Here is a 14,725-nt window from a genome sequence, read left to right on the forward strand (position 1 = left end):
CTGCCCCCCACTACTCCCCACAGCCTTTCTGAAATGGGTTTCAGAGTCCTCAGGCTCCTGCCTCTTCCACACCTCCCACCTACATCCATGGGCCCTGAACCTCAACATCAGACCAGACCGTGCACCCCCTTTCCCCAGCACCTGCTGACCCGTCTGTCCCGGGGCAAGAGTGGATGCAGGAGTGGGGGGCAGGGAGCCCTGAGCACCAGCTCTGATTGTGGGTGGGGGTTGTGCTAACGCGGAGCCCGTCTCTCAACACTCTGGGAGCTATTACCATCTGTCCATCAGCAGCTTCAAGGAGCCAGGAGCCATGACCTGGACCATTCAGGGAGCGAGCGAGGGGACGGGTGTCCACTTTGATGTGAGCAACAGGGTCAGAGGGGGAGCAGGAGGTGAGGGCCAGGCCCGGGCCGCAGGCAGCAATCTCCTCTCCCAGCTAGGCTTCCACGGTGACGCCAGCTTGCCTTCATCACCCCTTTCCTGTCTCCCTGCTCTGGGGCCATGTCTCCGCCAGAGCCTCTGGGCTGCCCTGGGCTCCTGGTCCCACTCCTCCAGCCCGTGCCCCAGTTGTGGACCCATCATCACCTGTCTGCACGCCCTCCCCGAAGGAGTGAGGGAGTGGGAGGGCGGGGGACGAAGCAGGGAGCCCCTGGGGTGGGGGCCAAACCCGCTTGATTCTAAGGGGCAGGTGGTGACTGCTTCCTACAGGAAGCATGGGATCTGAGAGTCAGAGGAGAGAACCTTCCCTTCGGAACCAGGAACCGCAGGGCTGGGACAGGCCTCCGCCTTCAGCTACACTCCTCGCAGGCCATGCCCAGCCTGGCCCTGCACCTCCTGAAAGGTAGTTCCCATGCTCACTGGTGTGGGGAGGAGATGGGAGAACTGGGAGGGAGCGAGATGGAGGACAGACAGACAGACGGAGGGAGAGAGCCATGGGTTCCCCTGGATGTGGCCCAAGTTTTACACACACACACACACACACACACATACACACACACACCTCCTACAGCCAGGCCTGAACGGCTGCCAGTTCATCCTGGCCCAGTCGGAGAGTCTGGCCTTTTTCCTGTCTAAAGTTACAGAATTTTCCAGAAGTTCCCCTGGTTTTTTTTTTTCTTCTGGACTCATAAACCAGATTTTCCCCTGTCCTTCTACTTCGCTGGCCTAGAGAAGAAAAGCCAGAGAGAGAGAGAGCGAGTAGGCAGAGGGCCTGTGGTCACACACCCGAGGCTGACCTTTGTCTCTGCCCCTCCTGCTCGGAGGTCCTGGAGCCTGAGTACGTGCAACGCCACACCTGTTGCCTGCACAGAGCCTTTTGCATGAGTTAACTTATTTGCACGCGTGCGTGCTAAGTCACTTCGTGTCCAAATCTGCGACCCCATGGACGGTAGCCCGCCAGGCTCCTCTGTCCATGGGATTCCCCAGGCAAGAACGCAGAGTCATCCCCCAGAGTCCCAGGGGATGAAGAGCAGCCCTGACTGTCCTGTCCTCTCTACAGGACCGGGAGAGGTCTCCGCCTTCAGCTACGCTCCTCACTGGCAACGCCCAGCCTGGCCCTGCACTCTTGCAAACTTTCTACAGTTTAGGGGAACCATCGGAAAGGAAGTTGACTCCTTATTTCCAGAAAGACTGGAGTCAAGCTGGTTCTGGGAGTTGCCAGGCAGTGACCGAGCAGTTAGACCCCCAGGAGGGGATGTGAGGAGACCCACAGTATAGCTCAGGGGCTCACACTGAGAACAGAGTAAGCACGCAGGTGTGCCCCAAACTGGATGGCCCACCAAAGATGGAGCTGGAGACCATGCTAGGAGTGGAGGACATGGCGGTCACCCCCAGCCAAGCCCCCTCCCCTGTCCCTGGCCAGGAATTGGGTAGATTCGAGGGAGAGCACAGCGTCACAGGCAGTCCCCAAAGGGCTGTGGATCCCTTGAGAGGTGTGCAGCTGATCTGTAGGTGTGATATGAAGCCAGGACTCTTGGGTTCCTGATTTGAAGGTCAGAAGCCCAAGATGCCAGGGCTAAAGGAACCTGTAAGATCCAGCATCAAATCCTTCCTGGAATCAGAGGAGGAGGGGTGAGGTTGCTCTATCAAAAGCATTCTTTCCTTCCCATCCTCTGAGCAGGTTCACTCAGCGCCTGACATCACTCATCCCTGGGCAGTTTAGCTGCCATCAGGGGTGCTTTTTGGTACAGGAGACAGAAGGGGAGTTAGAGCAGGTGGGAGGACGGAGAGGAGCGCCCCGGGCATGGGGGACACTGGCAGCTTTGTCTCTCACACCCTCCTTTGAGGGAGGGAAGGACAGGGGTTATCCGTGGCCCGCCCCCCGACCCTACACGGCCTGCCGCCCTGTGTCTGGGTCAGGGAATTAAGCTGTCCTCACCTCCCCAGTAAGAATGAGGCCTGACGGGCTATGACAAGAGCTGTCAGTGCTGGGGTCCAGTCCCAGTCAGCGCTGATAAGGCAGGCAGCCCAGGACCCCTGGGAAAGACAGGACTGGGAGAGCGGTGTCCAGGGCTCGAGGCGGGCGGTGGAGGTGGGAACAGAGCAACTTTTGTGCATCCCTGACCAGCCCTGGCTATGGACGGCTTCTTGCAGGGGACTCTGCCCCTGACCTGCCTCCCACACCTGGACTTGGCACTTGGGGTCCCACTCCACCGCTACCTTGGCACCCGCTTGGGACCAGGCTCTCAGCTTCTCCAGGGAGCTCGTCCTGCAGGGATGAAGATGGGGACGAGCTTCAAGGAGAAGCAGGTGACGGTGACTATCTTGGCCGTTGTCCAGTGCCTGCCCTCCCGGCCTCGCTTCTCAACACTGTACTGGGCGATGCCAACCAGCCTGCCAGCTCCTGGAGCTGAAGTTGGGAAGCCTGTGAACAGTGGGGTCATCTTCCTGGGGGCAACCCACAGATCCCCACGTGGGTCTGTCCTGGGAGGAAGCCGGGCCCCCACCAGAGAGGAGCAGAAAGCACCTGGGGACCAGCCTCCTCGCGGTCCCCAAGTCCTCCTGGTCCCTGTGGCTCGGCAACCCTGCACGAGCAGGGACCTTACTGGGCTTGCATTTCTGCCTGCTGAGGACATTCCGGGGATGGAGGTTCTAGGCCCTGAGCCCCATCTCAGCTCATCCCTAAACCACGAGGCTGGGTAACTGCAGTTGCAGGCGGGGACGGGCGACAGAGGCCGACAGCATCGCTCTGATGCGCTGGCTTGTTAGCTGAGCGTGGCCGTGGGCTCAGCAGGAAAGTCGCCACTGGACTGCACTCTGCCTCCTCTGTCTCACATTTTCCAAAGAAAGGTGACTCATTCCTGCTGTTCTCGTTCACCCCCTCCTTCTGGCCAGCCCTAAAATCAACCAGGGTGGGCTCCAGGCCTGGGCTTGGGGGACACTGGCAGCTTTGACAGGCTGCCTTTCAGTCTCAAAAGCCCCCCTAGAGATGCCCTGTCCTTGTCTCTTCTTGGGTCTGAGGACCCTATTCAGCCCTGCTGTGTCCCGCATGGGCCTGGAAGGAGCCTGGGAGCATCCATCTGACTGGTGGTTCTCAGGGTCCTTGCTGTGACCTCCAGGGGCTCTGCTCCCAGCCTCCCCCTCCTGCCCAAGCTGGCCCCGGGTGGGCCCCGCAGACCAGCCGCCCAGCTGACCGGACCCCGGGGTCTCTGGTTGCCCCTGGAGCTGCACAGGGAGCCTGGGGAGGGTTGCAGAGGCCTCTAGGGTTCCAGTCGGGAAGACGGGAGAGGAAGGCATCCACTGACAGGCACATTCCTGGGTCCCGACCCAGGACGGAGGCCAAGAATTCTCATGCCAAAGTCAGGCTCCGAAGTGTGACCGGCTGCCCTGTGTCCGTTGCCCTGCGTCTGCCATCGTTTCCGCTGTGGCCTCTGTCTCCCTCCTCCTCTTACCCTCTCTCTCTCTGCGTCTGTCTCGCTTTGTCTCTGTCTGTCTCTGTCTTTCTCACCCTTGGGCTGTTTGCATCCACCCTTTGGTTGATCCCTCTCTGGAACCTTCTCCTTGCTGAGCAGACCCGCCTCTCCCCTTCTCTCTCTCTGCCTCTCCCTCTTTTTCTCTGTCCTGATGGTCTTCCCTTGTGTGAAGTCCCTCCTTTCCTCCACCCGCAACTTCAGCCACATCCTCTCCGCGGGCCCCCCCCACCCCTGCCCCCGTCCAGCAGGAGACTTGTCCCCCAACCCCCTCATGGAGACCAGGAGACCCTGGACTCTCCTCTAGGCGCTGGGAAGCCAGCCCCGTGGTGGGGGAGTGGGCGGTGGGCTTTAACCTCTGAAAGTGTCCCCCTGCCCCCCTGGCAAACAATCTGAGTGCTCAGGTGCCTGCCAGGGTTAAGGTCTCCAGACCAGTCCCCGCGCCTCCTTTCCAGAGGGGCTGATCCTGTATGTCCCCAACCCAACACTGTGTCCTCAGACCCCACTCATGGAGGGGCCTTTTCTGTTGTGAAGGGGAGACAGAAGGAAAGGGGAGGAGGAGGTACTATGTGTCTGGTTCCTGGGGGGAACACCGAGCTCTGACTCTAAAGACGGGCTTGAAGACTAAAAGGGCAGAGGGGGCACGGCTGGCCACAGCATCCATCCCCAGGTGACCCTGTATCATGTCACAGCCCCCTCTGTGTGTCCCCTTCAGACTCTGCCCTCTGTGGGCTGGGGGAGGGAGGGTTGACCGAAAACAGCGTGGTACAACAGAAGAGGGAACCATGGATCAGAGAGGCAAACAGTCGGCCCAGGACACACAGCAAGTTGCCGGCCTTGCTGGGGTGGCCTTTCTTCTCCACGCCCACCTCTCCTGGGATACTGCCTGAAGGCATCTGGGCCGACTGCCAAATGCAGGCCGCTCCTGCCTTCAACCCACAGTTTCTGCATTTATAAATGCCTGAGTCTAACAAACTTGTTTTGAGCATCTTCTCTACCCCAGGCATGGGGCTAGTTCAAGACCGGGATGTGGGTGGCACCTCCAGGGGGCCACCTGTCTGCTTCGGGACTGCTATTCTCCAGGCTGTGTTGCCCATGGGCCAGGACTGAAGGGAGGAGGGCACGGGCGTGCTGGGAGGGCCGGGGGGTGAGGAGGGTGGGTGGAGGGGCCTGGGTTTAATGAGGTGACTGCCACTTGCAAATGAAACAGAAGGCAGCCCAGCTTGTGTGAACTCTGACCTCTCCTGTCCATCTTGCCTTTCACCAGGAGCTTTACAAGAGCGGCCCCTGCCTCCGAAGGGACCCACCGCAGCTTGGGGATGCTTGGCCTGAGAGGGTCAGAGAGGGTCGGGGTGAGAAGAAGCGCTGGGCCCAGGGCACAGGCTAGGGTTCACCCCAGCCCTGGGGTACTGGAGAATGGAAGGTGGGTGGGGTGCCTGGATTTGAGGAGGACTGTGAAAGTCGCTCAGTCGTGTCTGACTCTTTGTGACCCCGTGGAATATACAGTCCATGGAATTCTCCAGAGCAGAATGCTGGAGTGGGTAAACGCTCCCTTCTCCAGGGGACTCTTTCCAACCCAGGGATCAAACCCAGGTCTTCTGCATTGCAGGTGGATTCTTTGCCAGCTGAGGCACCAGGGAAGCCCAAGAATACTGGAGTGGGTAGCCTATCCCTTCTCCAGCGGGTCTTCCTGACCCAGGAATGGAACTGGGGTCTCCTGCATTGCAGGAGGATTCTTTACCAGCTGAGGTACCAGGGAAGTCCCGAGGCATAGATTGCAAAACTGGAGACTTCTAAACATGCCAGCTCCCAAGCCCCAACCCTGGGGTTTCTGGTTCAGTAGGTTTGAGGTGGGGGCTTCCCTGGTGGCTGAGTAGTAAAGAATCTACCTGCCAAACAGGAAGCGCGGGTTCTACCTCTAGGTTGGAATGAACCCCTGGAGGGGGGAATGGTAACCCACTCCAGTATTCTTGCCTGGGAAATCCCATGGACAGCGAAGCCTGGTGGGCTACAGTCCATGGGGTTGCAAGAGTCAGACATGACTGGGTTACTAATCAACAGCCACAGGTTTGAGGTGGGGCTTGGAATCTGTAGTTTTAAAATGTTCCCATGGCGATTCTTAAACACAGCCAAGTTTAGCAACCACCATCATGGACCACAGAGCGACGTGGCCTGGCCAGAGTCATCCTCTCACCGGGCGAGGGAACTTCAGTTCTCAGGGATGGTCCCTGGCTCTGTTTACGGGATGTCCCCACGCATCAAGTACTGAGCTTTGTTTCACAGCCGTCAGCCTGATGGGCCCTCCTCGTAATTCTGCAGGGTAGATGGCACAATCAGTATTTCAAAAATGGGATGGAGATTAAATATTAATAACTCACCCAAGAGGACACAGAACTGAGATTTGAAAATGATTCAACCTGACTCCAAAAATTCTGCCGTTAAGTAAATACTATTCCATTGCCTTTATGGACCTGTTACTGAGTCCAAGCTCACTCTGCTCGTTGCCCAACAGGCCAATGAATCCAACAGATGAGGTGTTGAGGCAAGGAAGAGACTTTTTCTGGAAAGCCAGCTGACCGAGAAGATGGCAGGGTTAGAGCCTCAAGATAAGCATCTTATCAGGGTCGGGATACCAGGTTCTTTTCTAGATCAGAGATGGCGAGAGGTGAGGAAGGCCATTAATCTTGCAAACATCTCCTAGAATGAATGGCAAGCCTCAGTCAGGGGATGTGTTAATTTCTTCTTTCCTACCATCTACAGGTGGACAGGGTTCTGAACAAAAAGGCACTTTAGTTTAACAGTCAGGCAAAGGGGCAGGGTTCTCTGAAGCAAGCCATTCTGTATGATTATAATAACAAAAGCAAAGAAAAACAAGTCAAAGAAACAGTTCTAACATGGAGTCAGAACTGGCTTTTTCTCTGCAACAGACCTATGTAAAGGTCTCATTAACACTGAGATATCCAGTGTGCAGGAACCAAGAAATCATGGTCTTACTGCCTTCTAAATGTAGTACTGGGGCCAGCTTTGGATGCCATGACTTAACACAGACCCACAGGGTAGAGACATTGGTCTAGTCCATGACTCCATCCCCAGGGTTGAGCACAGGCCTGATGCATAGGATATGCTTAAAAAAAGCTCATCGGAAAAAAAAAAAAAAAAAAAAAAGCTCATCCGGTGGGTAATAAATACTGTAAAAAAGAAATTGGAAAAATCCCTCGATGCAAAGTGTAAGGTGGCCCATTCTACACTGGACGCTCCTTCATAAAACAAGAGGTTTTTTCCTTTTTCTTTTGAGCAGAAGTGGGTTTGGCTGAAAAGGACAGGCTCTGGGGAGGGTCCTATGTGGGCCAGGGCTCTGGGGACAGATGAAGGGCCCCTTCCCTCTGGCTTGCGGCCCACCTGCCTGCATCCCACAGGACAGGTTTCAGTGGGATCCACCACCCTCAGTACTAATCTTCTGAAGAGGGTGTTATCATTTCTGGAGCACCTCCTACTTTATATAGGTGCTAGCTTTGTTTTCGTTCAGATGCTTAGTTGTGTCTGACTCTTTGTGACCCCATGGACTGCAGCATGCCATGCTTCCCTGTCCTTCACCATCTCCTGGAGCTTGCTGAAACTCACATCCATTGAGTCGGGTGTTGCCATCCTACCATCTCATCCTCTGTCGTCCCCTTCTCTTCCTGCCCGCAATCTATCCCAGCATCAGGGTCTTTTCCGGTGAATTAGCTTTTTGCATGCTGATGCTTCAGCATCAGTCCTTCCAATGAATATTCAGGCCTGATTTCCTTTAGGACTGACTGGTTTGATCTCCTTGCAGTCCAAGGGACTCTCAAGAGTCTTCTCCAGCACCACAGCTCAAAAGCATCAATTCTTTAGTGTTCAACTTTCTTTACAGTCCAATTCTCACATCCGTACATGACTACTGGAAGGAGCTCGCTACATAAAGTGGAGAACCTGCGGTGTGGGATGGTAGGAAGCAGAAAGGATGAGGAGCTGGTGAAGGGTAAAAATGAGATGTGAGGAACTGAGGTTTTTCAGGGTGAGGAGGAGAAGGAAGGTTGCCCTGTCTGAAGATTCCACCACTGCTCTCAAAGAGATCTTAAAAAGCGGCCTGGGAAGGCTCCTCACTGAGGATAAATGATGCGGGAGGTGAGTCTGGGGCACCTGAACCTTGAGGGATGGCAACATCCCAGGTGCGGGGTCTTCACACAGCGCCGGGAAGGCCGTCCCAGCCATCCTGCCCACGGGAAGGCTGGGGTCCCTTCTCCCTTTAGGCAAAAGTGTGTGTTAGTCATTCAATCGTGTCCGATTCTTTGCAATTCCATGAACTGTGGCCCTCCAGGCTCCTCTGTCCACCGGGATTCTCCAGGCAAAAATACCGGAGTGGGTAGGCATTCCCTTCTCCAGGGGATCTTCCTGACCCATGGATGGAACCTGGGTCTCCTGCATTGCAGGCAGATTCTTTACTGTCTGAGCCACTTTAGGCAAGGGGCCAATTAAGTGTCTTACCAACAAGGATAGTTTTGAGAACAAAACTGACACTCAGCAATCACTCCCGAACACAAGCTTAAACCAAGACTGTCCGCAGGTGTCCAGGACTGTGGTTATCTACTTGTGGGTCACCCCCACAAGTTGGGGGCTCTCAAAACCAGGAGTCTGGGTTCCCAGTTAATGGTGAGAGCAAGTGACAGCATCAGGAAGTGGGGCAACCTCCTGCCTGGGGAGTCTCAAGGGACAGCAGGGTCCCAGTGGGGAAGGTACTGGGCAGGGTCTTAGCAGGGGTTCCAGGCTGTGGTCAGAGCACTGCTCTGCAGGGAGCTGCAGGCAACCCGACTCCACACCACAGTGGGAACAATAGAGCCAAGAGTAGAATGGGCCGGGAATTGGAGGGGGCTCGGGGGATGGGGCTGGGCGAAGCCACTCTCCTCCCATGACTTGGGGACGGGGCCCGAGGGAAGAGGTGTAAAAGAGGCTTCGAGGGGCTTCACAGGACACACTTTCCCACCCTTCCACCTCCATCCAGCCTGAGGCCAGTGATTCCTATTTGTCACCTGGACCCTTGGAAGAATTGTTTGAAAGCTATTGGCCTTCTCAGAAATTGCACACATGCTCTCCCACGCACTATTTTGCACTTCCGAGGGATTCATGCACCCTAAGAATCTTTGTCCTAGGAAATGATGCATTCCCTGAGCCTAGATTCTTGACCCACAGAATCCATGAGGTAATAAATGTATGTTGCTTTACCCACCAAGGTTGTAGTAATTACACAGCAATGAACATCTAACACATCTCTCATTAGCTTTTTCTGATGCTGTGTCACTTTATCACAAAGGATGTTCTTCCCAGACTGTGGGGCTTGCTCCCAGAAGTTCTCATACCATCTGTACTAGCTGGCTGTTATCATTTGCAGAAGTTAATTTCTTGGCTTATCAACCCCTCTCTGAGGAAATCTTGTCCTGGCTGAGCTACCCAGCTAGAAAATGTGGCCACCTAGACAGCCCCAATCTAGGGGATACCACCTGGGAATTGACGATGACAATCAGGATACAGTAAAGGCAAGAGAAAACTCGAGCCCCACAGTTTCCTCTGCCCTTACTCACAGTAGGAGTTGTTTCATAGTCTTTGCTAGCCCCCTGCCTCTAGCATATATATTTCTAGTTAGTAGTTACTCAGTACATGTTTGCCAATTCATTTGATCCAGTCATTCTTGAAGTTAAAACTGGGGCTGATGAAGAAGTGCCAGGCCCCATCAAGGGCACCTATTACTTAAATTTCAGGACAGTCCACCTGGCCCCAAAAAGTAGGGGCAGTCAATGTCAGGCCTTTGAAGAGGACTCGTGCCAAGAGTGTAGCGAGAGATGATGACCCAAGTTAGCATCCGGATCTGCAAGGAAAACATCAGCCTTTGCAGTCTAAGGTTTTCATCAGTCTTCACCTTGACCTGGAGGCCTGGAGAAAGAGCAGAATGGTTTCAAAGAGACCGCACTAATTTCCCTGTGTTCTCCTCTCTTTTAGGAAGGAGAGGAGCAGAAATTGAAGGAGAGGATTAGCGATCTCAGCTGTTGGGCTCTGAGATTCCAGTTATCTTGATAAACTTTTCCATTTCCTTCCTCAGAAATTAGAATTAGAGGGAAGAAACCTTTGAAGTCCAGAAACCCAACCCCCTCATTGCATAGATAAGAACCAAGGCCCAGAGAGGTGGACAGACGTAACCAGAGTCACACAGCCAATGGGTTGCAAGGCTGATCTGGAGCCCCGTGCCTTCTCCAGGTCACTACTCCCTGCCCCTCCACCCCTTGGATGGAGTCAATTTATGGACATGGGAGCCAGGACATTTTATGTGGGTGCGACCACAGCCAGGGACTTCCCACACGCTGGGGGAAGCCGGCCGAGAACAAGCATGGGAGGGCCTGGGCCGTGGCCATCTCCCTGCCCTCCCTGGAGGCGCTGAGAGTTGGGAGTTCGGCGGCAGAGCAAGGCATGTTGTTCGTATTTTCTTGGCTGGGCGGTCCTGGCAACAGCTCTTCATTTCCTGTAAGGGAAGGCCTTTTAAACTCCGAGTTCAACCTCTCTTAAGATGGGGTGGGGTTGGGGCAGAAAAACAAAATCCTCAAAAGTAGAGCCCCTTGGCTCTGACCTGGGTGCTCTGGTGGGCTGGTGGAGCCAGCAGCTGACAGCAAGGGCCCTGTCCTGTGGCCGCGGGCTCTGGGCAGAGATCGGAAAGGCTGAAGGAGCAGAGGCAGAGAGGGCCACTCCTCCGAGGTGTCCACCCAGCTTGCGTTCATAGTAAGGAGCCTGGGTCTCTCCTTTTCCATTTAAGACATGTTGCTGTTTAGTTGCTCAGTTGTTTCCAACTCTTTGCAACCCCATGGACTGTAACCCACCAGGCTCCTCTGCCCATGGGATTTTTCAGGCAAGACTACTCGAGTGGGTTGCCATTTCCTTCTCCAGGGGATCTTCCCAACCCAGGGATCAAACCTGAGTCTCCTGCATTGGCAGGCAGAGGATTCTTTACCACTGAGCCACCAGGGAAGCCCCCATTTAAGACTAATTAGAGGTTAAAAATTGTTTTTCCCACCCCACCCATGCCCCATGTTGGATCTCATTTCAGATCAGATCTTCTGGGAACCTCTTTGATCCCCCAAGTCTGAATCAGGTGCCCTCCTAGGTCCATACAACCATAGTGTCCTGGGCTGCCCCCATCCCTAGCCTTTCAAGGATTGTGGTTGCCTGCTTGCCTGTCTGCCTCTGCCCACTGCCCAAACTCTGCTGGGAGACACCCCTGTAAGTGAATGAAAATGATGGGATGAGGGACGGAGCATCCAATCCCCTCATCTGGTCCCATGAGGCACCTAAGCTGCGATGCCCAGAGATGGCAATGACACCAGGCCTTTCTTTCTCCAGAAGGCCACTCCTGGGAGGAAGTCTGACCTTGGGCCTGGCAAGTCCCATCCAGTGAGGGTCAGGGTATGAGCCACTAACCCCTGGCATTGCCCAGTAACTGGGAGGCCTTTTGGTTGCCATGGTAACACCCAGCATATCACCTGACAGTTAAGAGGCATTCCATAATGATTCTAAGGGATAAATGAAACATAGCTTTTCATAGCCTCTTCTTTTATGGCTAAAAATGCCAGATCCTTCAAACATCGCTCACATGACATGATTTTCACTTCTTGTCTTGTCCTCTACTTTCAGTCAAGCCCTCTTAAGTTTTGACACCCAGAATTTCCAGCATTCTCCGGTGTGGTTTGACCCGCGAAGCTGAGCTATGTTGTCACTTTGCCAAGTATGGATACTGCTTTTCTAGAAGGCACTCTGAGGTTTTTAGCAGCTGTAGATACCTTGGCCTCCTGTAGTGTGTATAATGAACCAAAATTCAGAGGTTTTTCTTCCCAAATATGTTCTGTTGGTTTCCCTATCTCATCCTTATAAATGTGTGTATGTGTGTGGGTGGTTGGGTGGGTGTGTATGTATGAGAGAGACAGAGACTGAGATGTAAGTGTAGGACCTTGCATTTATTCCTTTTTTTTTTTCTTTTATAATATTTATTTACTTGGCTGCATCAGGTTTTAGTTGCAGCATGCAAACTGTTAGGTGCAGCATGTGGGATCTAGTTCCCTGACCAGGGATTGAACCCAGGCCCCCTGCATTGGGAACACGGAGTCTTAGCCACTGTACCACCAGGGAAGTCCCAGGACCTTGCGTTTATTTATTCTTATTAAATTGCATCTTGCCCAATTTGTGCTATTGAGATCTGGATTTTTTTTTTTTGACCAAGAAATTTTCCTTTGCTCTCAGACTCATGCCCGTCTCTGACCCTCTCTCTAAAATTGCCAGTATGTACTGTGTGCTCAGCGTGTGCCAGGTCACTTTGTGTTGTTCAGGCGCTCTGTTGTATTAGACTCTTTGCAACCCCATGGACTGCAGCACGCCAGGCCTCCCTGTCCTTCACTATCTCCCAGAGTTTGCCCATGTTCATGTCCATTGAGTCGGTGATGCTATCCAAGCATCTTATCCTCTATCGCCCTCTTCTCCTTTTGCCTTCAATCTTTCCCAGCATCAGGGTTGTGTATGAGGATCACTTTACGTGGATTTTTTTTTTAATCCCTCTTTAATCCTCACAGCAGCCTTTCAGATAGGTACGTTTATTGGCCTCATGTTATAGATAGACAGGATTCCCCAAGGTTACAAGAGCTAAATTGTGGAGCAGGATTGTGAACCCATCTATCTGACTCCAGGCCTTTCTGTTAACTGCAACAGTATGCAATCCCTATGTTTTCATCCAAATCATTCACTAAAATGATGGGAAGGAAAGACTTAGGGGCAATACTGCCGAGGGGATAAACGTGGAGAAGCCTGGAAGCAGGGAGTGACTTGTGTCAGAATGAAGGTTCCAATACGCTAGAATGTGAAGGGAGAGACATCATCTGTTTCACACCATACAAACCCATTTGCAAGGGACCCAGGAACCTCAGGGGAAGAACTCAAATAGCTACACAGATGTCCAAATCCATCTAAAAATCTATAAATGCAGGGAGGCAAAATGGGACCAAAAGAAATCAAAGCCTAAAGTGTTGACCAGAGCCTATACACCTGCAGTCCCTTTTCCCGAACACCTGTTAACACTCCTCCCAGCCCCTGCCCCCTTCCTCCCCCCAGATCCCTTTGCGAGCAAACTCCTACTGATCCTTCAGTCTCAGCTTAAACATCGCTCTTTCTAGAAAGCCTCCCCTGCTTCCCCAGACCATTTGGTCCAGCTGGTATAAGTTCCTAGAGCACCTTGCCCATCTACTCAATGCTCAGTCCCCTTGGAGCAGCTCCTTCCTTGTCTGGCTTCTGCTGGACTATGAGTTCCACAAAGGCAGGGCCCTTACCTGTTCTCTGCTCTGACCCAGCTCCCAGCCCGGCCCAGAGGAGGCTCCTCTTAGAAAATCAACAAATAGATTTTGAAAACAGTAGGTGGGGACTTCCCTGGCGGTCCAGTGGTTAAGACGCCTCACTTCCACTGCGGGGGGCACGGGCTCAATTCTTGGTCAGGGAACTAAGATCCCACCTGCCATGTGGTGAAGCCAAAAATATATAAATTACAAAAATAAAATAAAATGATATGGACCCAAAACTTGCTTCTAAGACACACACACACACACACACACACACACAGAGTAGGTGGCTGAAGGACAGCGGCAGCTGCCGTGTCTTACCTATACAACCCCAGCCCCAGTCACTCATCTCTGCCTTTCCTTGGGCTTTGCTTGATGCTCACTAGAACTGGTTTTCGCCAGCCCCTAATGTTAACGGGAAATGAGGGCCCATAGAGCTCAGGTCAGCCCCTGTCTGAGAACAGCGCTGCCCAGGTAATGCAGCCAGGCTTTCCTTCTGTGGCAGGATACTGATGCTTTCTGCCTCAAGCCTGCCAGCTTGGTTTGGCTGTGACTCTGAGATTTTTTTTTTTTTTTTTTTGTCCCTCAGAGCAAGCAAGTCAGTATTGGGAAGGTTTTTAAAAATGCCATTCAGGGACTTCTCTGGTAGCCCAGGGGCTAAAACTCCAAGCTTCTATACAAGGGCCTGGGTTTGATCCCTCGTTGGGGAGCTAGATCCCACATGCTGCAACCAGAAGATTTTGCATACTGCAACTAAAATAAAAAATAAAATTAAAAAGGATTCTGTGTGCAACAACTAAAGATCCCATAGACCACAGTGAAGATCAGAAATCCTGCGTGTAGAAACTAAGACCCCATGCGGCCAAAGAAATAAACAAATATTAAAAAATGACATATCACAGCCATCTACCAATGACTCTGAAAGTGAGCATGAGCCTTGGGGAATCGGGGATTTCACTACACTGACAACACAGTATTCTGGGAGTTACCACCTGGACTCTGTACCTCCACGTGGTCCTTTGCTGATCACAGCACCAGAACAAGGCCAACCTCCCAGGTCCTCCTTGCATCCCGCTGGAGCAATGCCAAGTCCTCAAAACTAAGGGGAATAAAAGAAGTCAGCAAATGATTCTGTACTCAACATAGAATGTTAAGATTCCTGGCACCCTCACACTTGTATTCAATTTTAGTCAATTAGTGTTGACTAATTGCTATGTGACAGACAGTATATTATATGTCATCTGTATGTCATCTCATTTATCCTTACAACTCCAACCTGGATAGAGTAAGGATCACTATCTCCATCTTGCAATTGACAAAACTGAAGCTCAAGGAAGTTATAGGAACTGACCTCGAGGCCTCCCATCTTTGCTGGGGCCCCAGACCCCTCTACTGTGCCCCAATGCTAGCTAGCTCCAGGACAGCAATCCCTACTGC

Source organism: Cervus elaphus, chromosome 2, assembly GCF_910594005.1.
Source record: "Cervus elaphus chromosome 2, mCerEla1.1, whole genome shotgun sequence".
In the NCBI taxonomy this organism is placed as follows: domain Eukaryota; kingdom Metazoa; phylum Chordata; class Mammalia; order Artiodactyla; family Cervidae; genus Cervus; species Cervus elaphus.